Source organism: Macaca nemestrina, chromosome 9 (genome assembly GCF_043159975.1).
Source record: "Macaca nemestrina isolate mMacNem1 chromosome 9, mMacNem.hap1, whole genome shotgun sequence".
NCBI classification, from domain to species: Eukaryota; Metazoa; Chordata; class Mammalia; order Primates; family Cercopithecidae; genus Macaca; species Macaca nemestrina.
The window spans coordinates 78184756-78211039 of NC_092133.1; the positions used below are offsets into that span (position 1 = coordinate 78184756).

The 26284-nt window shown below is 37.1% G+C and overlaps 1 protein-coding gene and 1 long non-coding RNA gene across 17 annotated transcripts in view; both read left to right on the plus strand.

Moving 5' to 3' along the window:
- Positions 1 to 26284, plus strand: part of LOC105469857 (neuregulin 3) — a 1123162-nt gene that overhangs the window by 218965 nt on the left and 877913 nt on the right. The gene's annotated exons all lie outside the window — the stretch shown is intronic.
- Positions 9219 to 26284, plus strand: part of LOC139356287 (uncharacterized) — a 32028-nt gene continuing 14962 nt past the window's right edge. Inside the window, exon 1 of the long non-coding RNA XR_011607868.1 lies at positions 9219 to 9847. This is a non-coding gene — a long non-coding RNA (uncharacterized lncRNA). The remainder of the gene's footprint in view (positions 9848 to 26284) is intronic.

Below are 26284 nucleotides of genomic sequence, written 5' to 3' on the forward strand. Positions count from 1 at the left end.
GTGGCAGAACGATACCCTGTCTCTAATATATGTATGTAATTAAAAAAAAAACCCAAGTAAAATATTGTCTCCTGTTCTAAGAAGATGGAATACCTCTTTATTTAATTAGGTTTTCTGTCCTCAATATTTGTTACTTCCAGAATTCTTGCACATTTTTTATTTGATACACTAGAATTCAATTTTGGTGGCATAATGTTACTTATCTTTTATTTCCAATATTTCATTGAAAATATATTGAAATATAACTTTTTTGGATTCTATGGCTTTGCTATATTACCATATTACTTCCAGGAGCTTTTTTGTGGACGCCTTTGAATTTCCTATGTAGATAATGGTGTCTTGCATTAATAGCAACAATGTTCTTTCTTTCTTTCTAGTATTTATATATCTCCCTCTGTTTTTTCAGCCTTTTATTGCACTGGCTGGGGTGTTTATTATAATGATGAATAGGAACGATGTATAATGGACTTTCTTCCTTTGGTCTTGAACTTACGAAAAATCATTCAGTCTTTCAACTTTAATTATAATAGTAGTCTAAGTTTTGTTTTCTTTTGGTGTGAGTTGCATGATCAGGTTAAGGAAGTTCCCATCTATTTTAGTATTCTGAGATTTAATCTGTCAAATCTGTCAGTTTTTATATATATTTTGATACAGTCCTGATTTTACTTAGTTTCTTACTATGTTGATTTATTGATTTTAAAATATTAAATCATTTTTGAATTACCCAGATAAAGTATACTTGGTAATATATTTGGTATTACCATTTATATATAGTGTTGTTTTAGGTTTTCTAATATTTTTTGTGCGTTTTTGTGTCTGTGTTCAACAGGAATATTGGTCTGTCATTTTCTTTTATTAAAATGCCTTTGTCCTTTTTTATTAGGAAGATTTTTTGGCCTCATGAAATTGAGAAGTGTCTTAGAAGAGAATTTGTAGAATTGTTATCGTTTGTTCTTTAAATTGTTAGAATTCTTCAGTGAAATGATCGAAGTCTGGAGTTTTATTTGTTGGAAAGTTTTTAACACACGTTAATTCTTTAGTAGATACAGAACTCTTCAGGTTATCTATTCTTGAGTAAGTTTTGCTAATTTACCTCACTCAAGGAATTGGTACATTTCCTCTATAGACACAGAGTGATTTGTAATATTCTCTTATTATTATCTTTTAATGTCCGTAAGGTCTCAGTGGTATTCCTTGTGTATTCTTGATATTGATCATTGTGATAACACTCTTTGTTTTGGTAAATCTGTCTAAAGTTTCAACTTTATTATTTTTCAATTAAAGCAGCTTTTGATTTAATTGATTTTCTCTTTTGCTTTTCAGTTTTCTATTTCAGTAATACCAACTTATTATTGACAACACTGATATGTTTATTATGTATTTCCTTCTGCTTGCTTTAGGCCTGAATTGCTCCTCATTTTCTAGTTTCTTATGACAGTAGCTTAGGTTATTTATTTTGGAGCTTTCTTATTTTCTGATATGACCCAATGCTGTAAATTTTCTGTAAATATTAATTTAGCTGTCCCACATATCTTGATAGATTTTATTTTAATTTAGATTTAGATCAAAGTACTTTATAGTTTCCTTTTGGATGTCTTAGTTGACCCGTGTGTGTGTGTGTGTGTGTGTGTGTGTGTGTATATATATATATATATATATAACATATAATATAATATATATTATATGTATATATATTATAATATAATATATATACATATATTACATATAAATGTAATGTGTGTGTGTATATATACATATGAATGTAATGTCTTCTTGGAGAATTGACCCTTTTATTCATCAAGTAATGGTCCTCCATATCCCTGGTAATTTTCCTGTTTTATAGTGAAATTTGACTGATATTGATGTAGCCATTCCATCATTCTTTGGTGTTTATATAGTTTAACTTTCCCCTTTATTCTACTTTTAACCTATCCACGTTATTATATTTAAAGTGCATTTCTTGAAGACATTGCATAGTAGGGCCTTTTTCTAAGTGAAATCTGACAATCCATTTTGTTCATTTGTTGTTGTTAGATCATTTACATACAGTAATTATTGACATGGTTTTATTTAGGTTTAGCTTTTTTATTGGTTAGATTTTTTTCCCTCCATTTTTGTTCCAGTGTTCCCACTTTCCTGCTTTTTGGGGGAATTATTTGAATATTTTTATCATGCTATTTTAATATAATTATTGGCCTTTTGGGATATGTATTATATATTATACCCACACAAATAAATATACACACAGTATATATGTGTTTATATGATGTTACTCTACATAAATATACATTTCTAACTTTTCACAATCTACTTAAAAGTTAATACATTTTTTTACTGCAAACAAAATCAGGATGTCTTCCAACCATATAGATTTTTTATTTTCCCCTTTATCTTACAATTTTAATAAATATTCTATCTATATACATTGAAAACTCCACCATATATTTCAATTCTAACTTTCACACTAATACACGTTAAAATCAAAGAAAAAGTCTACTATATTTATTCGATATTTACCATTCTGTTGCTCTGCCTTCATTTTGGAAGTTTGAGGCTTCTCATTAATATTATTTTTCTTTCATCTGAAGTACTTCTGTCAGCATTTCTTTCAGAACAGATTTACTCTTGAGGAATTATTTCAGACTTTCTTCATCTGAGAATATCTTTATTTTGTCTTCCTTCTTAAAGAATATTTTTATTGGGTTTAGTATTCTGGGCTGATCGATTCTTCAGCACTTTATGTATATTGTTTTATGGTCTTCCTGCCTCCATAGTTTCTGATGAAAAATTCAGAGTCATGATTATTTTATTCCTTTATATGTAATATGCCATTTTTTGTGGCTCTTTTCAGACATTTGGTTATGAGGTTTCTATTCTTTGTATAGAATCTATTCTTTGTATTGAATTGGTAGATTCAAGTGATTTTGCATTGAGTCCTGAACATATTGTGATATGGATCTTTCAAAAATCCTCTGAATGATATTGCTTGTTTGAAAAGCAAGCAATCAACTTAGGTTTGGACTGTGAGTGTTGTCTCACCTTCTGTGGGTAATTGATCCAATGTCAGTTATGTTTTAAAAACCTTTGTTATGCTATATTTGACTGTCCTGAAAATACATCACTCTTCTGTTATTCTGGAAGTTAGGTGGTATTTTATATCATATTTTTACTTTCAAAGCCTTTGACATACTTCCTTGGGTCTATTACATGCATGTTCTACTTAGCAGTAAGCTCAGAAATTTTGTCAGTTTATTCACAGAATTAAGCAATTCTTGTCTCCCTCCAAGATTCACCTCAAAGTCTGCAGCTCTCAAGGACCTCTTACAGTTCTGAGGCCAGAGAGACAGTTTTTTTCCTTTGGCTTTTAGGTGCCCGGGCTGCCACTACCATTATCATCACAGGAGTGCATTTTGCCACCGGGAAAGACAAGGTGAGAAAAAAGAAGAGGGAAAAAGATAAACAAACAAACAAATAAGTAGGGATTCCCCCACACGGTGTGGTTCATGGGTGCCCCCTTTCCTAGTGATCTACTAGAAATATTTTTCTCGTACCTTTTAAAAAAATTTTTATACCTGCTGCACGTGTTTCAATTAGTCCACCCTCATGTCAAAGTTGGGTGTTAAGGAAATAATTTAAAAAAATACTTTTCCTCATACTGCTTGTTTATTATTATTATTTTTTTTTTTGGACTTCTGTCTCTCATTTGCCTGCCAGTGTTTCCTTGGTAATTTTCCTTTTGTATTTCTGTTCAGAGATTTTAGCCATAATCAGTGAAAGAGGTTGGCAATAGCAGGCTTATAGCATTTTGGCCACAGTAGAAGCCCAGGTTAGGATATTAAACTTATAAATTAAAGAACGTGTTAGCTATACAGCCATGAGATGCTGGCCACTTAATAGGAGAATATTGGGCTAGCTCCTGTCATCTCTATTTCAACAGATTGTTTCTTAAAAAGGAGCAAATATCTACACATATCAGAGGAAAAGAGAGTGGGATACAAAATAATATATATTTAGCCAAGCTGTCATTTAGGAAGCAGGAAGACGATATTAGTAATGTCCGTAAAAAAAATCAAGAAAATTGTTGCCACTGTCCATCTTCAGTAAAATTATTCTTAGACAAGATAAAGCAATATGAGGAACTCTGAAATGTTATAGGAATGAGCTATGTGAAAAAGGTAGTCAGCACTTAAAACATCAACAAAGAAATACAGAATGAACAATTATGGATATTATGGTTATGAAATAAAATAAAGCATAAATCTTAACATTGTTTATTGAAGACAGTATGTGTTATATGATTGCAGTTTAAAAAATATGTGTATCAATCTATCCATGAATAGACCTATCTATATTTAAATTTGCATGGGCATACACACATGTAAATTTATACACATGTAAATTCACACATACTACACACAGCGATGTTAGAATTGAAGCTTTATAATGTTGATTATGAAAAGTAATTATTGTTTTTATAATTACATGAAACACTTTAATATCAAAAAATTAACTATTTTTATTTGAGCTGGTGGTTTTACATGTGTTTTTTTGAGGACACATTTATATTTAAATCTGATGCTTAACCTGTAAACGTGAAGCGTTTTATATGGAAAAATAAACAGCTGATGGTAATAGATAATAGAGGAATATCTAGGAATATACAATATTTTCTGAGATTACAGGTAATATTTCACTAGAAAAACGTGAATTCAATGGAAATAGAATCTTTGTTATTAAAAAATATTGGAGCTATTCTATGGCTAAAGAATACAGGTTATGATGGTTTCATCATTTTTCATTATAGAATTGGTAATTCAAGTGCAGCAAAGTTTGAACATAATCAAAGGTGCACTGAGTTCATCTGACTGCCTCATTACCTGTTTGCATCCTGTACAACAAGTAGAGTGCCCAATATTGTAAGCTCTCAATTAACTGAATAGGGTTTGTTCACTAACATCAGGTATTATAAATTTCTCTCTAACTTGAGTTTGAGTAGTATCAGAGATAGTGTGGAGTAAGTGATGTCCTCCCTGTATCTTCCTGTTCTTCTAGGATAGGGGACCCTGTCTGGCATTGCAGCATGAATGTATGTATCTGGAATAAGCTGTTGAAAGATAAAAGTAGATACTTTGCTATTTTGTGTAGAGGATTAGTTATTTGTATTATGTTTGACATTTATTTCTTTGTTTGCTTGTTGATGCCCTACATCATCGTCTGAATGATTTGAGGCATCTATAATGAATACATACATTATCTGTCCACTTTTTATCTCTCTCTTTGTTTCGCATAATCTTACAATTTGAGATATTATCAATAAATTACATGTCAATATGAAAATAGACATAAATGATAACAATCAAGAACACTGAGATTATAGGGATAAAGGAATGTCAAAAATATTGACAGTTACGAAGAAATAGAAACATCCAGAATTTCCATGAATACTGCTGATATGACACAGTAAAATCCAAGACACATTGCCCGGTATGCAAAGCCTTATGCCATATTTAATGACTTTTCAATTGAGTGATGGTGACTGATTCCATGCATCCATGAGCTGAGGGATATTTATTACAACAAAGATCTGTTCTTCTGGGGTTTGCTTATTTGGGCATCTGATTTACTGAGCACATCTATATCCATTACTTTCTACTGACCTTGTATGGACAGTTTTAGACCTGGTGAGTCTAAGGCTGACATAGACCAACACTGCAGGCTAGTTAGCAAGGCTTATCTAAGGCCAACTGAGTGCTGAACAGAGGGGCCTGACCTTTGGTGCAAATTCGGAAATGTAAGGTCAGTGAAAGGCTCAGTACTGAACATTAAGCCAAATGAACCAGCTGTGGAAAGGGTTAGGCTCACACTGTGAAGCCAGGAGTTCTTCCACCAGTGGTGCTGAGCTGAGGACATAGATGCTACGAGTCAGACCCAGGAGGGTTCACCACAAGGCTACAGTTCATATCAACTATCTGTAGACTCTTAAATACAATTCAGGCTTACAAACCCAGGATCCCTTTCAGAATCCCAATCACCTAAGGTTAGGCTAGTTTTTAAGCTCTTTTGCTTTAGAATTTTATGTTGAAAACTCATAATGAGACTTTGTTATTTTTATTTTTATTTTTTTATTTTGAGACGGAGTCTCATTCTGTCACCTGGACTGGAGTGCAGCGGTGCGATCTCGGCTCACTGCAACCTCCGCCTCCCGGGTTCCAGTGGTTCTCCTGCCTCAGCCTCCCAAGTAGCTGGGGCCACAGGCACCCGCCACCACGCTCAGCTAATTTTTGTATTTTTAGTAGAGATAGGTTTTCACCACGTTGGTCAGGCTGGTCCAAACTCCTGGCCTCAAGTGATCCGCCCGCCTCGGCCTCCAAAAGTACTGGGATTACAGGTGCGAGCCACTGCACCCGGCTTAATTAGACAGTTTTATTCAGGGATCTACAAAAATATTTCTGAGAAGATGCACTCTGCTATAAGGTATCTTGCAAAAAAGAAAATGAAAACAATCTTTGCCCAAAATGTTACACACTTAGATTTAATGTAGTCCCATTTGGTGCAGCAGTTTATTTCCTCTTCCACTCAAAGCACCCCTGTATGCTAGGCATTGTCTAAGGCATGAGAGGAGCTAGACGTGGGCACATTACTCAAAGCCATACAAAACATTAATACAGGTGGAGAATATATTATTTTAAATGTTTGGGACCAGTAGTATTTCAGATTTCGGATTTTTGTTTTCAGATTTTGGAATATTTGCATTACACTTACTGGTTGACCATCTCAAATCTGAAAACCCTAAATCCAAAATACTCCAATGAACATTTCCTTTGAATCTCATGTTAGCATTCAACATGTTTTAAATTTTGGAAACTTGGATTTTGGATTCTCAGATTAGGATGACTCAGCCTGTACAGACTGAACAGAAAATGTAGCAACATGCTAAGGAACTCATAAATAGGACAAATATGATTTAGTTGTGACCATAAATGGAAGATGTTGCTGATAAGGACCATGAAATCTGGAAGATCCAACTTTTTCATAATAGCACATGTCACTTAGAAAGCATGTATTATATCCCAACTTCTGGGTACTCGCCACAGACTATTTTACTTATTTTTTTAAAATTTTACAGATGGAAAAACAGAAAAAGATTAATTCTCCCGATATATAGCAAAGCTTCAATGATGTAGCAGAACCAGAATTCACATGCACAGCTTGAGGAAGTTCCATCAAGCTTCTTAGATACTTGCAGAAAATAAACTGTGTGATCATTACACATTACACAGGGCTAGTCATTTAGTAGGAGCTTAATACATTTCTCTTACACTGTAAATCCATCTTTCTCTCTTTGTTTAATGAATGAGTGTAACGATCACTGTGGAAAATAGAGGAGAGAGTCAAAAAAAGAAAAATATATGTCTAAAAAACAGAGTAAACGATTGAGTTTACATAGCTTCCTTTTGTTCTCCCCTAAACTGTGGAAATGTCTAGGTGAGGTTGGTGAGTAAGAGAAGCTGAAAAGTGAAAACGTCAAGGGTTCTTATAAATTAGGGTGATGGCCAGCTTATCCATTGCCACAGTTGACCCAGCCGTCTATGAGCTCTACTTTGGCAATTTGCTCTTTAGAGATCTTTTCTGTGCATGGGCTTCTTGCCTGAGGTTGGATCTGTTCCACATGGCCTTGCCACTTAAATGTGACACCAGGCCATCTGATACACCCAGATAAAGAACAACAAAGTAATCAGATGAGTTTGTAATGTCGATGCACAGTAAGAAAACATCTGGCTATTGTAGATGATTTAAACTAATCTATGATATTAATATCAGTCTTCATCCCACGGTATTTCCAGGACACAGACAGGGGAATTTTGCAAGCTGTTACTGATCTATTTGCTAATATATAAACACATTTTCCTGTGCTCTTCTGGATGATCGTAGCACGGAGACTTGATTTATAGTGTTCTGGCAAGACCTCCAATGTCCCAGATTGAACAAGTGAGTACTGACTTAGTGTGACTGTACTGGAAGTCTGTGAAGAGCTGGAGATAAATTAAAATGTCACCAGGATGCATGGATGCCTATCTGCTGCCCTTCACTTCTCTCTCCTTAGCCATGAAGCTTTGCTAATTAAATTGACCTTCCTATATTTGATAATCTGAATATAAATATTGACACTATGCTCAGTATTGTGAGACAAATAAACAAGGAGGATTTAGGCTACTAATGTCAATATCATAAATAATTGATTGCAAAAATAATGAGGATAGTATTAGTTGTAGTAGTAGAAGTAATTACAATAGTAGTAGTAGCAGCAAGAATAATCCTAGTGTTCATAATAGCCTGATTGTTGGGTAGGGGATGGGCACTTTGATGTTCCTTACAGAAGGTTTGCTTAGTGATGAATGAAAGCTCAGGCAGAAGAGTACCATGTGGCCACAGCTCGGATATGGTATTTTATAGTTACCCAGAGTGGCCTCTGATTCAATCTTCTTATCCCCAGTTAATTCCTGCCATACAAACATTATAAATTCACTCTTTTAATAACAAGTCTTGGGAGGGCTAACTCTCTGGACCATTACCCTTCACTAGAATGGGAACTACCTGTGGACAGGGACTGGGTTTTATTCACCATGGTATACCTAGGGGACACCCAGTATAGAGCCTGGCACACAGATGGGATTGATGCACATTTCTTGAATAAAGGAACCAATTAGACCAGTCACTAATGTCAGAAGAATTATGATGTGGTCAACTTATTTCCTGATGTTACCTCCACAACAGCCAACTTTCCAAGGAATAGGTAGAGCATGGGAGATTCCAGGCACAGGGCTCTTGGTCTTAGGGAGCAAAGTTTAGCTACAGGAACATGGTGAGGGATTGAAGAAGGCCACGGGAAAGCCAAAAGGGACAATCATCTGGACAAACTGAGTTCCAGATTTTGCAACAATTGTGACCATTTATTTAGTCAACACTTTAGTAGGTACAGAAAATACTGCTAAGCGCTTTATCCTATTTTATCTTTCCAGTGAATAGATGAAAGCAGATTATTATTCCAATTTTATAGTTAAAGATTCCAGAGTTTATAGAGGCGAATCGTTTTGCTCCAGGAAACAAGGCTATATAATGAGAGCTAATTCCTATATATGTGTGTGTGTGTGTATATATATACAGATCTAACATATAAAAATATATATTCAGATCAAATATATATATATATGTATATATATACATACACACACACACAGATCGAATTGATTCCAGTGCTCTGAACTGAAAGCACAGGTTACACTGAGTCATTAGCTAGATATTTATTTTTATACTGTCCATTGTTTCTGACTTTCTCATCAATTAATAATAATATTAAGTAACTATTTAATGGTTTTCAAACACAGTATCATGTAATTTCCTGAATCTTCACATTTAATCCTCGTAACAAACCTTCAAATTCAGTATTATTATCCCCATGCAGCAGGTGCAGAACTAAAGAACAAAGTTGAACAGTTTGACCAAGATCGTGCAGCTTGTAAGCAATCAACTTGGCACTTGTGACCTGGCTGTCTGATACTAGAACAAGTACCTTTCTTAATCACTGCGATACATTGATTCTTGCATTGAACTAATTTTTGGAGACTATATGCTAGGTAATGGAAAAGCAGTGTTGAAACAACAGTCAAAATCCCTTCTCCAAAGACAATACACAAAACAGGTCAAGCATATCTGTTTGATGGTCATAAGTGCTACAGAGACAAAAATTGGGAAATGGTAAACGGAGGTTACAGTTGGAATACCGGTAATAACCTCGTTTTGCCAGGATGAGAAGGTTCCAGTTGAGGGAGCCATACAGATATCTACGGTGAGTATATATTGGGCCAAGGGAAAATCAAGTAAAAAATCCCTCGGATGAGACTGGGCCTGATGAAGGAAGGAAATGGGTGATTGTATGGAGTGAACATGGGGCGGATGGTAGGAGATGGTGTTAGAGAGATAACAGGAGACCAGATTGTATAAAACTTTGCCAACCACTGAAGGATTTGAGCTTTTATGTTGAGTGAGATCAGAAGCCATTGGAGAATCTTTTTTTTTTCTTTTTTTTTTTTCTTTTTTTGAGACGGAGTCTCGCTCTGTCGCCCAGGCTGGAGTGCAGTGGCCGGATCTCAGCTCACTGCAAGCTCCGCCTCCCGGGTTCACGCCATTCTCCTGCCTCAGCCTCCCGAGTAGCTGGGACTACAGGCGCCCGCCACCTCACCCGGCTAGTTTTTTGTATTTTTCAGTAGAGACGGGGTTTCACCTTGTTAGCCAGGATGGTCTCGATCTCCTGATCTCGTGATCCGCCCGTCTCGGCCTCCCAAAGTGCTGGGATTACAGGCTTGAGCCACCGCGCCTGGCCGCCATTGCAGAATCTTATGAGAGGAATAACACTATCTCATTATCACAGCGGATAGTGTGTTGTCAACAGAGCAGTGAGAGGTAACAATGGAAACACAGAGACCAGACAGGAGGCTATTCCATGAAATGATGGCTTGGACGAAAGTGGTAAAGGTGTCAGGGTGGAAAGTAGTCAGATATTAATGTAGTTTTTTAAATAGGTGAGATTTTGTTATGAATTGAATATGGAGTAAGGAAGAAAGAGAGCAGTCAAAGAGCAACTAGAAGGTGAAGAGACTCCGGGGAGAACAGTGTGGGAAGATGAGTAGGTTTATGTCAGATGTCTTTATGTCTATTAGATGTCTACTAGACATCCCAGTGGAGATATCAAAAGGGTAATGGCGTACAGGCATTTGAAATTCAAGGGAGATGTGTGGGTCAGAGATGTAAATATTAAAGTCATCGGAATATAGTTGTTATTGAAAGCCATTAAATCAGGATCACCAGGCAAGTAAGTTTAGAAAGAAAAAAGAAAAAAAAGTGCTGCTTTCAAAGTTACTTTGGTAACAAAGATGTTACCAAATAGGATGATAGGAATTCTCTGTAGTGCTTTTGCAACTTGTCTGTGAGTCTAAAGTTAGTTGAAAATCAAAAATTTTGAAAACGTGTTCCCACATGTGGACATATTCCCTTGGGTTGGATCTGGCCTCTTTAGAAGGAAATAAGATATTTGCTTATTTTGGTCTGAACCCCAGACTTTATTCAGGAAGCTTATATTTGAATTATCTTCTTGAACATCTCATCACTTCGTCAGCTTACACTGAGTTTATGGTCAACTGAGTTCCAAGGCATATTCTAATAATCTCTTCTTAAACCAGGTCTCCCTCATTGTATCTTTCAAAAATGGATTTACTTTTTGACAACTCTGATGATAGATCATACATTATACATAATAAATATTCTTAATTGAGTTTGATACAAATACAACCTAGTGCTTTGGGCTCTGCTTCCAGTGTCATGGCATCTACCAGTTAATTAGCATGCCTGCTATGCTGTTATCTGAGGCTTCCAACATTCTGTCATGTTTTAGATCACTGGAGAAGGTCCAGGGCAGCATGGGTACTCACCCAGAGTCAGCATTTTCATTGACCAAGAGTTATCCATGAACTCTTTTTGCTTTCATCCAGCTGTGAATTTACCTACCATAATTATCCAGCAGCCCACGTTTATTCATGACATTATTAAATATATAATGAGGGTCTCTATTAAATTCTTTGATGAAATAAAAACACTGTCTGACTATAACATTTCTTAGTCTACCAGCCCAGTAGGCATATCAAATTATGAAACTTGTCTTGTCTTGACTAATTTACGATGAATTTACACTTTACATTGCCTTCTAGTGATCAGTGTATTTTGTTATTATAGCATCACAAATCATCTATTTAACAGTCCTTTTCTAAAAAGCCAATAATATGAGGTTGCTTATGAGAATTATGCAAATATAAGAATGTCTTAGGCTGGGCATGGTGGCTCATGGCTGTAATCCTACTGCTTTGGGAGGCCAAGGCAGGAGGATCGCTTGAGGCCAGGAGTTTGAGACTAGCCTGGGCAATATAGCAAGACCCCTGTCACTGTAAAAAAAAATTAAAAACAGATGGGCATGGTGGCACATGCCTGGAGTCCTAGCTACTCAGCAGGCTGGGGCAGGAGGATCGCTTGAGCCCAAATTTTGAGGCCACAATAAGTTATGATCACATCACTACATTCCAGCTTGGGCAACAGAGTGGGACCCTGTCTAAAAAAGAAAAAAAAAAAAATCCTTGTCTACCCTTTCTGTTTTCACTTATTATTATTATTTTTTTTTATGAGAAGAATGCTGGTAGACCTAACATAGGGGCAAAGCTTCCAGAGAGGTGCATACTGTGTAGTTATTCGTTTTTTAGGAAGATGAGGGAACAGACCTCATAGGAATCAAATAGAAATTGTTACTGCCTTTGTTTCTGATTTTATAGGCAATAGCTGTTTTTGATGGTGTAGTTAAACTCCGCAGGAGGCAGTTTAAATGGCAAAATTAAATGTAGTTTGGTGAAGATGTTTATCAAGTATTTTCTTAAACAGTTTATAATTTGCACATTTCTTTTCTAAATGGCGCTTCTTCATTAGTGCAGACTAGCTACAGACTGCTAATGAATTATGACACATCTATTATTCATGGAGCTTACAAATTTAGGTGACATTCTGAAGGTCATCCTATGGTTTATAATCCCAAATGATCTCGTTGAAAAAGCTGCATAATGTCACCAACTGTAACCACGGTCACCTGATTTTTGCCAGGTTATGACCACTGCTTTGTTTGCAATGGATATGTATTTCAGTGATTTCACAGCCTCCTGAGAGAAGGCACAGTGCTCGGAAAAGCTGTAATGGCTATTCTGTATGGTTTTATGTGGCCATACCTAGTACGGGGTGTGCCCCATGGTTGATGAAATAAGGTGCCTAGCTCATCTTCTCCTCCCACACCGCTCCTGGTCTTCCTGCATCCTGGCCTTAGTATGTTGCTTTCTGAAACACAAATCATTTCTTGATTTGCTTGTATTTACCAATATTTTGACAGAATTTATGACATTTGGAGGAACTTGGGATAATAGTAATGTAGGGATTGTAAGGCATTCAGGAAAATAAATAGCAAGAGCAAATACGTCTATGCTTCAGGCAGTGGGCTAAATACTTTTAATGTATTATCTCATTTAATCCTCACAACAACCCTATGGAGGTGGGAACTGTTTTACAGATGAGAAAACTAAGCGCAGCGATGTCAAATTGTCCAACATCACTGAGTTGTTCAGTGATAAAACTGTGATGTGAGTCCTTGTCCTATGGTCGCAGAGCCCCCGCTCCTGATCACTACACAGTGCCCCCACATAGCTTTTCACTGATGGAGACCATGCCGAGCATGAATTCTAACTGTGTGTTCAGAGATGGTGTTCAGTAACTTAAATGCTGTTTGGTGTAACTATGTGATACTGCTGATATCTGACTACTTTTACATAAAAAGATGGGGTGATTTGGGTTATGAAAAACAGAGAAACTGAGAAAATGACAAAAATTGCAAGCAACTGAGAAGACCTGCTGAATCGATGCAGCATGATACATTGGATTGACTCCTGGAACAGATAAAAGACATCAGTGAAAATACTGGTGACATCTGAATAAGGTCTCTAGTTTAGCTCATAGTGTTGAACTAATGTAAATTTCCTGGTTTTGATAATTGCACTAGGTAAGATGTTAATTTTAGGGAAAGCAAGGTGAAGGGTATGTGAAAATACTCTGTAGTATATTTGCAACTTTTCTGTAAATCTAGAATTATTGCAAAATACAGTTTTATTTAGAAAGTCAAATCAACAGATAATTTCATGTGGTTTAACCCTAATTATATATTTACATCGATCTTAAATATTTATAAAAATCACTTCTTATTTAATTATAGAAACATGTATGCTTTCTTTAATTATTATCCTGTAACCACCAGCCTTCTCCCTACTCCCCAGTTCTAGGCAACCACTAATCTACTTCATTTGTCTATCAGTCTCCCTGCTCTGGACATTTTACATGAATGGAATTCTGTAGTATGTGGTCTTTTGTGACTGACATCTTTGATTTAGCATAATGTTTTCAAGGATCATCCATCTATCATCACTTTGTTCCTTTTTATGGACAAATAATATTCCATTGCATAGATATACCCCATTTTGTTCATCCACCTCTTAGTTAATGCATATTTGAGTTGTTCACACCTTTTGTTATTATGAATAATGCTACTATAGCATTAGTGTACCAATGTATTTGTGGGAAAATATTTTCATTTCTTTTAGATATATACTTAGTTTTAGCTCAGTTATTTCTAACTCGACCCCTGAGGAAAGTCTCTTGGCGAGAAGGAATAAAAGAACCTGAGCATGCTAAAAATTTCAAATTATTTTCAGAGATTACTACCTCTGTGAGTGTCCGTTTATTAGCATCCTTTACAGATAAGCTGTGCCTGTAAGAAAAGAGAAGTTTTAAACACACACGCATACACACACAAGCTTGGAGAAGTTTGCAGTCAAAAGTGTCTCCTTCAAAGAAGACTTCTGGAGAAAAAAAGCATAAAGCTTCAAGCTATTGCAGTTGCTCGGGAAATTGGGCAATTCATCTTTAGAAATTTCTTCTGACTGATATTTGGTCACATTGGAAAAACTGACCATTTCTAACAGCTTTTGCCCCTGCTTAAACAAGATTACTTCTGGCCATCTCTAAAAAGTAAATTTCCCCTGGAAACTTTTCTTTCATGATGCATTTGGAATATTGGCTGTGGTTAGGAGGGTAAGCTCCTCAAGGGCCAAGGCTGTTTCCTCCTTTCTAGCAGAGCATCTTTACACAACGCAAGTACTCACCGTGTTTGCTAACCTGACATTAATTGGGAGTTACACCTGATGTAAATGACGAGTTGATGGGTGCTGACGAGTTGATGGGTGCAGCACACCAACATGGCACAAGTATACATATGTAACAAACCTGCATGTTGTGCACATGTACCCTAGTACTTAAAGTATAATAATAATAATGATAAAAAAAAAGAAATCACTGAAAGATAGCACTTTTTTGGAGAACATGACTATCTTCTCAATTGCTCAATTTTCTTTTGGAAAAAGGTAGGTTATAGAGCAATTCATTAATCATTTACTGTTCCAATGTCCCTTCCTGCTTTTAATAGCAAAAATGAGTCAAGACCTGATCTTCTGAACATATCACTTGCTGCCTACATGAGGCAGTGGAGCCTCAGAGTACCCCTGTAGCCTGCTCCTCCTACATCTCTTCTGTATTTTGCTCCCTAGCCCTTGCTGACTTTCTGTAGAGGCTTATTCACCCAGCTGGTGGGCTGAGGTGAGGCTTTCTTCCTATTTACTGAGAGCTTCCCCACCTCTCCCTAGATACTGCATAAATGCGAGGAAATCTCCAAGAGGCCCCTTCAAGTAAAACCACAACTTTTCAATCATTTGACATTTTGGGGTCATAGAGCACAACCCAATCATGTAGTCAAATATAGACACCATGCCGGACTGAAACTTGTGTCAAAAATCCCAAGAAATCCAATAACTCTTGGTTTTACTTTGTACTATTTTTAAGGAGGCTGATCTACAGCAGCCTATTTTCTGAATTTTACTTGAGGAAAAATATGCCCTCATGCCATCATCCCAGCTCCTGTGAACACTGAGGCCTTTGTTTCCCTTACTTGTATCGGGGCATCAGGGGCTTGGTTGTTAATTTGGTATAATGTGATAAACTGAGAGAGGCATACACTCAGGCCTAAAATATCTTCATATCCAGAAGGGGAAATTGAGGCCCTGAAAGGGAAAAATGAGCATTACACTAGAGTCAAGAGTGGACATCAGGGGTCTGGTCCTGTTATAGAAGAGTTCTTTTTCTGACATTTCTTGATGTTCTCTGTAGCCTAGTGGACTAGGACTAAGTACTGGGTGACTGCCCGGTAAATGCCTCTGGTGGGCAGATGGCACAGAAGTGCTTAGGGGGTGTTCTGCCTCATACAGAGCATCCCACTCTCCTAGATGGATGGAGACTCACATGATCCTGGTCCTTGCAGACAAAATCTGTGCATTTGCCACAACTTCGACTCCTAAGAAGCTCCGATTTTTTGACTGAAGTCAATGGGGTATTTTGTCAGCAGGCACCTTTAACCAGGCTACACTTACGAATTCTTGTAAATCAAATTTCATACAAGTAGATGCTTTTATCACTCATCATATTTTAACCTCAACAAATTGGATTCTTTACATCCAGAAATGAAACAATAATGACTACATTATTCAAAACAAAATTTAGTGGTTAGATCCAGGTGGATTTGATGGCCTGATTTTGTCCCTTACACTTTGTTATATAGTATCCCTGTATTTATTTACCACAAGAGAAAACCCTTAAAAGGAGGGAAGGAGGGTATCTTTAATAGTCAAGCTTAAAATTAAAGGTGACTGAAATATTAATTCTTAAACAGCTCTCTGGTTTCCTGAGTAGCCAACAAAGCACTATTTAGCTCTTTTTTTAGACTTTACAGGAATAGGAAATGCTATGTATCAACACTTAATTTAGAAACTATGAATGCTTTCAGATATGCTGTCTTAAATGTTTTTACTTAGGGTGAGGGTTATTTCAGTGACACTTTGTTTTTGGGCATAATTAGAGGATGAGGATCTCATATAAGTGTATTTTAAAATAACCAAAGCTTGCTCATTTAAGAGCCTATATATTTTTATTTCGAATGTTTCTGAAGTAAATCTTTAAAAAATGTAATTGTCCAGTCATTTCCTTTTGTAAACAAAAGTGTTTAATAGACGTATAACTCTTCTTAACAGTCCCTGGCAGGACGCCCAAGTGAATCTTCGTGTCTGGGAAACTTAGATTTGAAGAGAACTCCAGTTCACCCAGTCCATCTCCCTCACCTTCCTGCCCAATTTATAGAAAAAAGATTTGAGGAGCTACTTCCAACCAAATGCTCTGAGATTTCTTCAATACTCTTCTCCTTCCAGAAATCCATGACCTGGAGCTTTGCTTTCATTATAGAAGCACTCAGTTGCTCAGGCCTTGCCTCTCAACAAGCTGCAGCCCACTCCCTTTCTAGGGTTCACCTCAAGGAGCTGCTGACCGGCCCCCGATCCAGCCCCACAATGCGCCCCTACAGATCTTGCACACCCACTCCTCTGTCTGGGATTCCTTTCCATCTGGTCCACCTTAGATGGCCGACAGCCACCCTGCTTTATCTTTCATAGGTCATATTTAAGGATAATTTCCTCTGGGGAACTTTCCAACTCCCCCGGGGGGAAATAGTTCCTCCCTACATTACATCCTTGATATTCTCTATGAGTTCTCCTCTCTTAGCTCTTGGCTACATTTGTATCATACCTTGAGGGTCCATCTGTCTTTGCTCACTCACCCAGGGAGCTGAAGGATTCAATCCAACTCATCTTTGCTATTCCCAATCTGATAACTAGCAGCTCTCTATGGGGATAAATTAATTGTGGGACAAGGAAGATACTCTAAATCCACATCACTCACTCACTTCTGATCCCTCTCAGATGGGCTTCTTTTAATTTAATTCTTGTCAAGTTCTTTTAATTTATTTTTTGTCAAATACTTGATATCTTGAATGATGAGGAGAGATCTGGAGAGTCTCTGTATGTGTGTCTCTGTGTGTAGGAAGACAAGTCACATATTCTCACCCTGAGACATAGTATTCTTCTACCAGTCAAGGAGAAGGAGCTTCCTGCCCATCAGAGACCCCACCCTTTTTACCTGGCAGGGTGTGCTGTGAGGCATTGCCCAGAGTGTCTTGTGCAACTTGGGGGAAACGTTGGAATCACAGCCTACAGCTAGCAGGAACTACTGAACCTTACAGAGTTTCGTAACCCATGCCTAATATTAATACACTCCCTCTCCTAGATCACCTCAAAGTAGTGCATTTTAGCTCTTGTGTCTGCATGTCTGCACCATGCATATGTGTTGCCATTTGTTTTCATTGCCACTGTGAAGCCACACTGCCTGTGCTTACATTTCACCTTCATTACTTGATCATTCAACCTCTCAGTTCTTCCGTTTCCTCATTGACAAAAATGGTGTTGTAAAGACTAAATGGATTAGTGTATAGCAAATGTTGGGAAGAGGGCCGGTAGCACCAACACAGCCAGAAGCATGCTCGCTATTATTACTGTTAAGATGACTGTCCAACTTGGACCCCTCACTTCCTGACGCACTCTTATTGTCTTGGGATTGCTTTGTCCACCTTCTGGTATCTGGTAGAATCAGACAGGCCCAGTTGATTATAATAAGTCAGGCCAGAGTGATTAGACTTTTAAAGGCCTTAAGTAAGGACTTAAAAAAAAAAAAAAACCTAAAAAATCTATATGTGCTCTGGAGCACATATATTTTTAGGCTGTGGGTTAGCATCCAGGGGCCCTCTTTTTTCCTTTCTGATTCATGCCTCTGTTAAGAATAGTTGAAGTTGCCAGAAAAGTGATTTTTGTATAAGTAAGAGAGGTGAGATCGTGTTAAATTAGGAATCAGAGTCAAGAAAAGATGAAAAGCTTTATTTAGAATGAGGTTTGGGCTGAAAATGACTGTAGATGTTTTTCTTTTTTAATAGTGTGAGAAATACAGCCACAGGTTTGAAATGGAACTATTTAAACATTTATTTTAGCCTAGTTGAAAAAAGAAGAGAACCAGTCTCTTCCTAGACCTGAACAATTTATCTTTGGGATGTATAAAGAAAGTGAGAGACTGCGTGACCTTGTTTTCTCTGAAATTTTCGCTTTCTTGCTTTCTGCCTCCTTTTTGCTTTTTTTTGAGGGGCGATCATGTGTATTGTTAATGCTGAAAATAGTAAATGAGTTTTTTCTTTGCAGTATATGTGGAAAGTTAAAAAAAAAAAAACCCAGGCACCATAGTCTATGCAAATGTGTTACAGAGTACACATAGATGAGTGACTTCTGATGAGCCTTTTCTCCATAGTTCTGGAATCCCATAGACTGATCATATCTAGATCCAGAGTTGCCTATAGTTGGTCCTTCAAACAGGTTGGCCTGTCTGCAGAACATTTACAGACAGAGTCTGGCCTCTAGGCAAAGTTCTCAACTGACTGTCCTGCTTAAAGGCAAGTTGTGACTTTCTTTTTAATTTTTATTTTATTATAAATTGACAACTTATAATTTCATATATTTGTGGGGTACAAAGTGATGTTTGATTTATGAATGCAATGTGCAATACTTAAATAAATGTAACGAATATATCAATACATCAAACACTTATTTTTTGTGGTGAGAACATTTAAAATTATGAAAAGATGAAATATTGAATTATGAAATTATGAAATATACAATACCGTATTCTTAACAGTATTTAGCATGCTGTGCAATAGACCTCAAAACCACTTTAACGACGACAACAATGTATTTCTCCTGTTTAACTAAGGTTGAGTTTGGTTCTTGAAATTTGTCTCTCTCTCTCTTTCTCTCTCTCTCTTTCTCTATTGACTTATCTACCTTCCTGAATATTTTTACTGATTTCACAAAAAAGTTATAAAAATGATTGAAGGTTTTATCTGCCTTGCTCATTTAATCTTCACAATAGCCATGTTAGATACACATCATTACCCTTATTCTAAAGATAAATAAATGGAGGCATGAAGAATATAAATAAGTTACCCAACTTTATAGCCAGGAAGTGTTAAAGTGAGAACTATAGCAGGGTCTTTCTGACCCTGGGGATCTTGTGTTCTTGGCTACTCACTACCTAGAGACCCTAAATAAATTAAATTACACACTTATGAGATTTTTGCCAAATGATACATAGCTGCCAAAAAAGAACCACTTGAAAATGGACAAATAGATTCATGTAAATATACAGGGAGGCTTCTTTATCCATTGACTTGTTATCAACTTGACTATCTTATTGATAAATTGGCACCATGTTGAGAAAGAGTGAAAATAAAGTTTTATGTGTTACAGTATTTCCAAAATTTGGAATGATGTTTCTGAAAACATGAGCACCTCTTGTCCTCCTTTCTGCTATCCTTGAATAGAAATGATGTGGCTGGAAATTCAGGGTAATGGAGAAAGAACCCTGTTGTATTTGTCACGACCTCCGCTTCTGTGGTTCCTACCCTGAAATACAAGGATAGTGTTTTAAGGGAATATGACACAGTTACTTCCTAAAATACATGAAGAATTTTAATGTAAACGAAAGTATTATTTTAAAGAAAGATGGATTATGATGGTCTGTTGGATAAATTCAGGAAAAGAACTCTTTGCCTAAAATTACCCAGCCTGTTCAAGATGCAGTGATATATATGGAACAGCTCCTCCACAGAAAGTCCGAGCCGTTTCTTCTCCCAGAAAGTGACCCAGTAAAAATGCTAAATATACACCCAGGTCCTCTCTAACTGTATAGGCAATGATGGAAAGAGATGACTCAGCCTCGTAACGACAGGAGACCCGTGGAAATGGTTTCTTTTACTGGAGTTGGTCTAAATTTCTGTTTTGTTAAAAGTTTAAGGCTATTTAAAATCAATAGTAATATTTAACCTATATTCTACAAAAAAGAAATAAATTGTTTTTTTAAAGAAGTTCAGAGATATCTGACTAATGAGCTTATTAACCCAGCGTTTATAATAGAATGCTGAAATTATACACAGTATAAGATGTGTGATACCTCCTTGGCTTTAGTTTTCTTATCCATATTTATTCAGGGAATCCCATAAATCAAGTTAGATATTAAATTTGCCTTTATATATTTGTTTTTAAAGAAGACGTTTCGGGATATTTCAATTGTACTATCTACAAGGAATACCTCTAACATCCAAAATGGAATTGCCTCTTTTGAGGGACCAAATTGCACAGAAAACCAGGATAAGATTCTATCTAGTCATACAAATGCAAAAAGATTTGCCTGGTATTTCTGTGGACTAATATTGAATTCCATGGAGTCAGGTGCCAAGAGCTGGAGATTCAGGGTCATCAATGTGCTTCCCACAGCTCCTCCTCTGAGCACGGGGAGTCTCATTACTGCCTGTCTGTATTCCTGCACATGCCTCCATACTCATGTTTCTGCCTGTTTCTTCTTTCTCTTCCCCTTTTTTCACTCACTGAAATAACGGATGCCAGTTTAACATACTTTGTTTTAATGCAGTAAGATCAAAATCCGTTCCAGTGTACCTAACAGCATCCCCACTGCCATGACGTAATATTTGTCTCCATCATTCCAGTTACTCTACAGACAGTTCCAACTAGTAAATTCCCTGGTGCCCGATGCCTCAGTGAAATTTACCCATCTGCTCTGTGTAACTCTAGTAAACCCTAGATTCCACCACCACAGTGTAGTCTGGATGCAGGACATTCTTCCTCTTATACCCTCTTGCTCCTGGTGACGTCATAATCATCTTCTAACATTGGTCCTCAATTTCACCCACCTCCCAGAGACTTTCAAAGGAGATGTATGAGAGAGGGATGGGGCATAGACCAAGGGACACCTGTTGGATCTGCCATTGTACTTGTAAGCAATTGACTTGATCAATGTCTTGGTTTCCTCAGTTTTAAACTTGGAAGAAATAGTCCTTCAAAGAGAGAATTCAGGAGCATGCCCTACATGAAGTGCTTTCTGCAGAGTAGATGGTAATGAAGGGTCAATTCCTGTTTTCTTCCCAATACTCACTGCTTTCCTTGTTAGGATTGCATGTCCTCTGGTGCTACTAGAGAAGTGCACATTGTATTGTGTGAACTTTAGATGACATATTAGAGTTTTGGGAGATATTGGGGCTCTGTGATGACTTTTTGATTTTGTTTTATTTTGTTGTGTTTTTGAGACAAGGCCTAGCTCTGTTGCCCAGGCTGTAGTGCAGTGATGAAATCACAGCTCACTGCAGCCTCAACCTTCTGGGCTCAAGCGGTCCTCCTACCTCAGCCTCCAGAGTAGCCAGGACTACAGGTACATGCCACCATGACTGGCTATTTCTTAATTTTTTTTATAGAGATGGTATCTCACTGTGTTGCACAGACTAGTTTCAAACCCCTGGGCTGAAGCAGTCTTCCTGTCTTGGCCTCCCAAAGTGCTAGGATTAGACAGCCACCATGGCTGTCCCATGCTTACTTTATGTGACCATTTTATAACAATCCCCCCACCCCAAACAGGAATATATGTTTTGCTTCTCTGGATCTTCTGCAAGACCTTTATGTATTAATCATTTAATAAATATTTATTGAAAAGAATTGTATCAGAGAGGTAGAAGAGCATGGTAGATAAAATCTCAGACTTTAGAAATGAACTGCCTGGACTTTCATTCTGGAACTTTTTGTTCCTAGCAGTATGACTTTGAGTAAGTCATTGAGCCTTCTGTGGTTCAGTCTTATCGGTAAAATCAGGCTAACAATAGCACTGACTCTTGAGTTGCTGTGAGGATAATATGAATTCACACAAGTATTTAGAATAGTGCCTCACATGGAGTAAGTGCTCTATCCCTTTATGTTTAATAGTAACTGATTTTTTAATTATGAAACTTTGGTCTCCTGTGGTTCTTATCCCAAACTTGGGTAGGGCACTGATCTTCATAGCAGTCAGAAATCCCGTCATTTTAGCCAAGTTAGTTTTTTCCCCTTGGCATTTGGTTTGCTGCTGGCATAGTATTTGCTTTGCCTGCTTTTGTTTATGGCACAGATGCATGAGTTAATGTGACTCAGGCAGGTTTGTTAGTGTGCTTTTGCTCCATAGTTTGTCTTCACAGACACTTGGTCAAACTTGACCATTACACAATCTGATGATAGCTTTGTTTCCTTTATGTTATCATTCTCTCAGTAATAAGGGTTGAATTTCTTTCTCTCTCCTGCCTCGGGTCCTCAGGTGACATTGCACAAGGGCAGCTGCAGCCCATGCCTTGTCCAGCCAATTATATTAGTGTTATTTCTAGACATTGTCTTCCCTGAATACCTGTGAGCTTCCTGATGTTGGCATACTAGTCTGAATGAGATAAAAGGGAACATGATGGTCTCCAGTGTATAGGATTATTTGACTAAACAGGAACTTGCCATGTGTTATGTGTGTCATAATTCTTGTTTTCCATAAGTTCTTTCAACTCTCTTATTAATTTCCTGTGATACAAGCTAATATTTCTGGCTCTACAACCCAACCTCTTTTTACTACGTGATGTCCACTGTCATTATAACACCTATTAATCTCTCTTTCTCTTTCTTCCTCAATCCCCAAATCTGCTCTGTGTTACCTGCTCAGATTTCTCTATAAGAGAATAGATCCTAAGCCAAATATTACTTTGGCAGTGAAAAATAAAAATAAAAATAAGAACACCAAGTGAATAGCTGGTAAAATGGATTCACATGGAACTATCTTTAAATCTTGGCACCACAATTTTTACCTTGGGCAATTATGAACTTTGGTCTCCTATGTTATTTTAAGACAGAATAAGTAGCATACCCAGATTACCTGTTACTTTTAAACATGGCTCAGTAATCCAAAGACATATTACTAGAAGTATTTGGAGATAATTATAATACTTGAAATATCAACAGATAAAAATACTACTTGATTTTTCCCCTGAACTTCAGAGACACTCATTTGACCTCCAAAATAGAATGGCTTGTCCTTGATACTCCTTTATTCATTTAATCCATTCAGTGTTCCTGCTGCAGGTGCCAAATGCCAGCCTTGAGTTTTGTGCTTTTAAGTAGAGGTATAGAAAACACAGAGGCTTATGGAGCCCGCCCTTTCTCCGTTTATGTTACTTTCACTGTGAGCACCTGCTTAATGTTTGGCAAACTAGGCAGAACTGTTCAGCATCTGGTGGATAACCCTGCTGAGGATGGACACTGGCATCCTCCTCCAGTGTCTCCTTCTGTGTTCCTGGTGTTTGTCCTCAAACAACCTCCCTGTAAAGGTGGGAACAACTGAAACGAGGATTGAAGAGTTCCGTTCATCCAACATTCTGTTCTTTCTTCTGCTGGTGTCATTCGTTTTTGAGGCAAGTCTAAATCAACCAAATATAGAGTCTGGGATTCTAAAATAGTAGCTCTGAACGTTGGCTGAACAGTGGAATCATCTGGAAAGCCTTAAAAGGTATAGATGCCTGGTCCCACCCCAGAGCTCTGGAGCATCTGGATCTGTATAACCTGGAAGGCAACAATTGGCATTAGTTTCTTGCTTGTTTTGCTCCCCAAGGTTGCTTGCATTGACAGGGGAAACCAATTTCATTTGACGTCTGATACTCAGGACTACCCCACTATTCTTACCCCTTCAATGAGATGCATACTAATTAGATGTCGAGAAAAGATCAAATCCTTCCTTCAGACCCTCAAAAGCACTATTGCGATGTCATTTCAAGTATTTATCTACCTACTTCATCACAGTGATCTGCTTTAGATAATAGATAACTTGTTTTATCTTTGAGATTATAGGGCTGTTGTAATTATTAACTTACATTGGATCAGATATATTTTGTGAAAATGCACACCCAACCGTTGCCTGGAATGTATGAAGTTCTCCCAAAATATATACTTTTAACTCCAGTGAGTAAGAATAAAAAATGTTTAATAAGTTTGGCAAACGTAGGAACAGAAAACCAAATACTGCATGTTCTCACTCATAAGTGAGAGTTAAACAATGAGAACACATGGACATAGAGAGGGGAACATCACACACCAGGGTCTGTTGGGGTGTGGGGGGCAAGGGGAGGGAGAGCATTAGGACAAATACTTAATGCATGCAGGACTTAAAACCTAGATGACAGGTTGATGGGTGCAGCCAACCACCATGGCACAGGTATATCTACGTAACAAACCTGCATGTTCTGCATATGTATCCCAGAACTTAAAGTGAAAAAAAAAAGTTTAATAAGTTTGAATGCAAAATATATGTTTTCTAAGGAAAAAATACCACAGTATAATCTATTGCTTTCTTTCAGCCTTGTGTCATTCATCACAGACTATTTACCTGACACAGCAAAACATCATATCATCTAATAATGGCCCGATTTTCAGCTTCTCAATAGACCAATCATCATCCCTATTTGACAAGCACATTTTACTCAGAAATGATATCAAAATGCAATATTTTTCTTGTCAAGCTGAACTATGCCATGCCTACTGACTCCTGTATATTCTCAGTATTCATTACCCTTTTACTTGGTCTCACCCTTTTGCTGTCAAATCGCCTCATTTTATTTATTTAATAATCTGACAAAGATGAAAGAAATATTACCATGGGCTTATGAGACAATTGAAATGTCCTTTACTGTCATCATTTTCATTTAGATGAAAGAGGCATCCCCCGGTCATGAATTTAATTTAAGCAATGTCTGCATGTGGAATGTTTTGTTGTGTGCCTGTGTCAGTGTGTGTTTGTGTGTGTGTGTCTTCCAAAAGTAGTTTCCTGAGGTAGACTTTATGCACAACCCTCAGATTAAGTGATCTTCTCCACACTCTGCTCTTTGTTACATTGCAAAGACATTATTTTAACTCATTCAGTCTGTAAACCTGAAATAAAACCTTACCCAATTCTAAGTGGATGTTATTTAATCAACATAAATCATGGCTGCATACATTTAGCATTACTTATATTCTGTTAACATTTTTTGAAAAATGATAACTAGCTGGGACATCTCTTGTTAGTAAAGATAAATCCTGAAGATCTTAAGCAAGTGTTCTTCAACAAATACCATCAATATGCTGGTTAACCCCAAATGTGTATTTTTAGTCTCAATTTCTATTATAAGGTGCAGACTCCTATATTAAATTAGCATTGCTTTCTCCAAAATATTGAACTCATATGAGGTATGTCTGTGTGTCTGGGATCTTCCCTCTCCAAATGGTTCCCCTTCCAATGTCCCCTGCTCACTAGACCATGCTTACATATTCTGAATACTGCCCGGATTTGTGTAATTTTCTTTTATCTTCAATGTTGCTAATTCAAGGCAAGGCACTGTCAGGTCTCCCTGGACTTCAGTGTGCTCTGTTGAAGAAAAAAGTCATTCTCTCTGTTTAGAAATTAATCTATTAGATAGCAAGATTATTTTTTTCAAAAGGCTTGTAGGGAGAAAGACAAGGTGAAAGATCTTAATTGTGGTGATCATGAAATTTATTTTACAAACAAGGACGCTTAAGAGTGAAGGGAACAACTATTAATAATTATTCCAGGACTATAGCCATAAAAAAGATTAGTCCTAGGAAACTGGGGTGTTGGACAGCCAGATCTTAATACTTTTTCACTAGAAAGTGAATTTCACCGTTAATGAAGACATAGACTTGAAGAATTAATGTAGAAATGATAGATGCCTTAGATAATAAATCAAATATCACAAGGTTGTTATTGCCACTCAGGA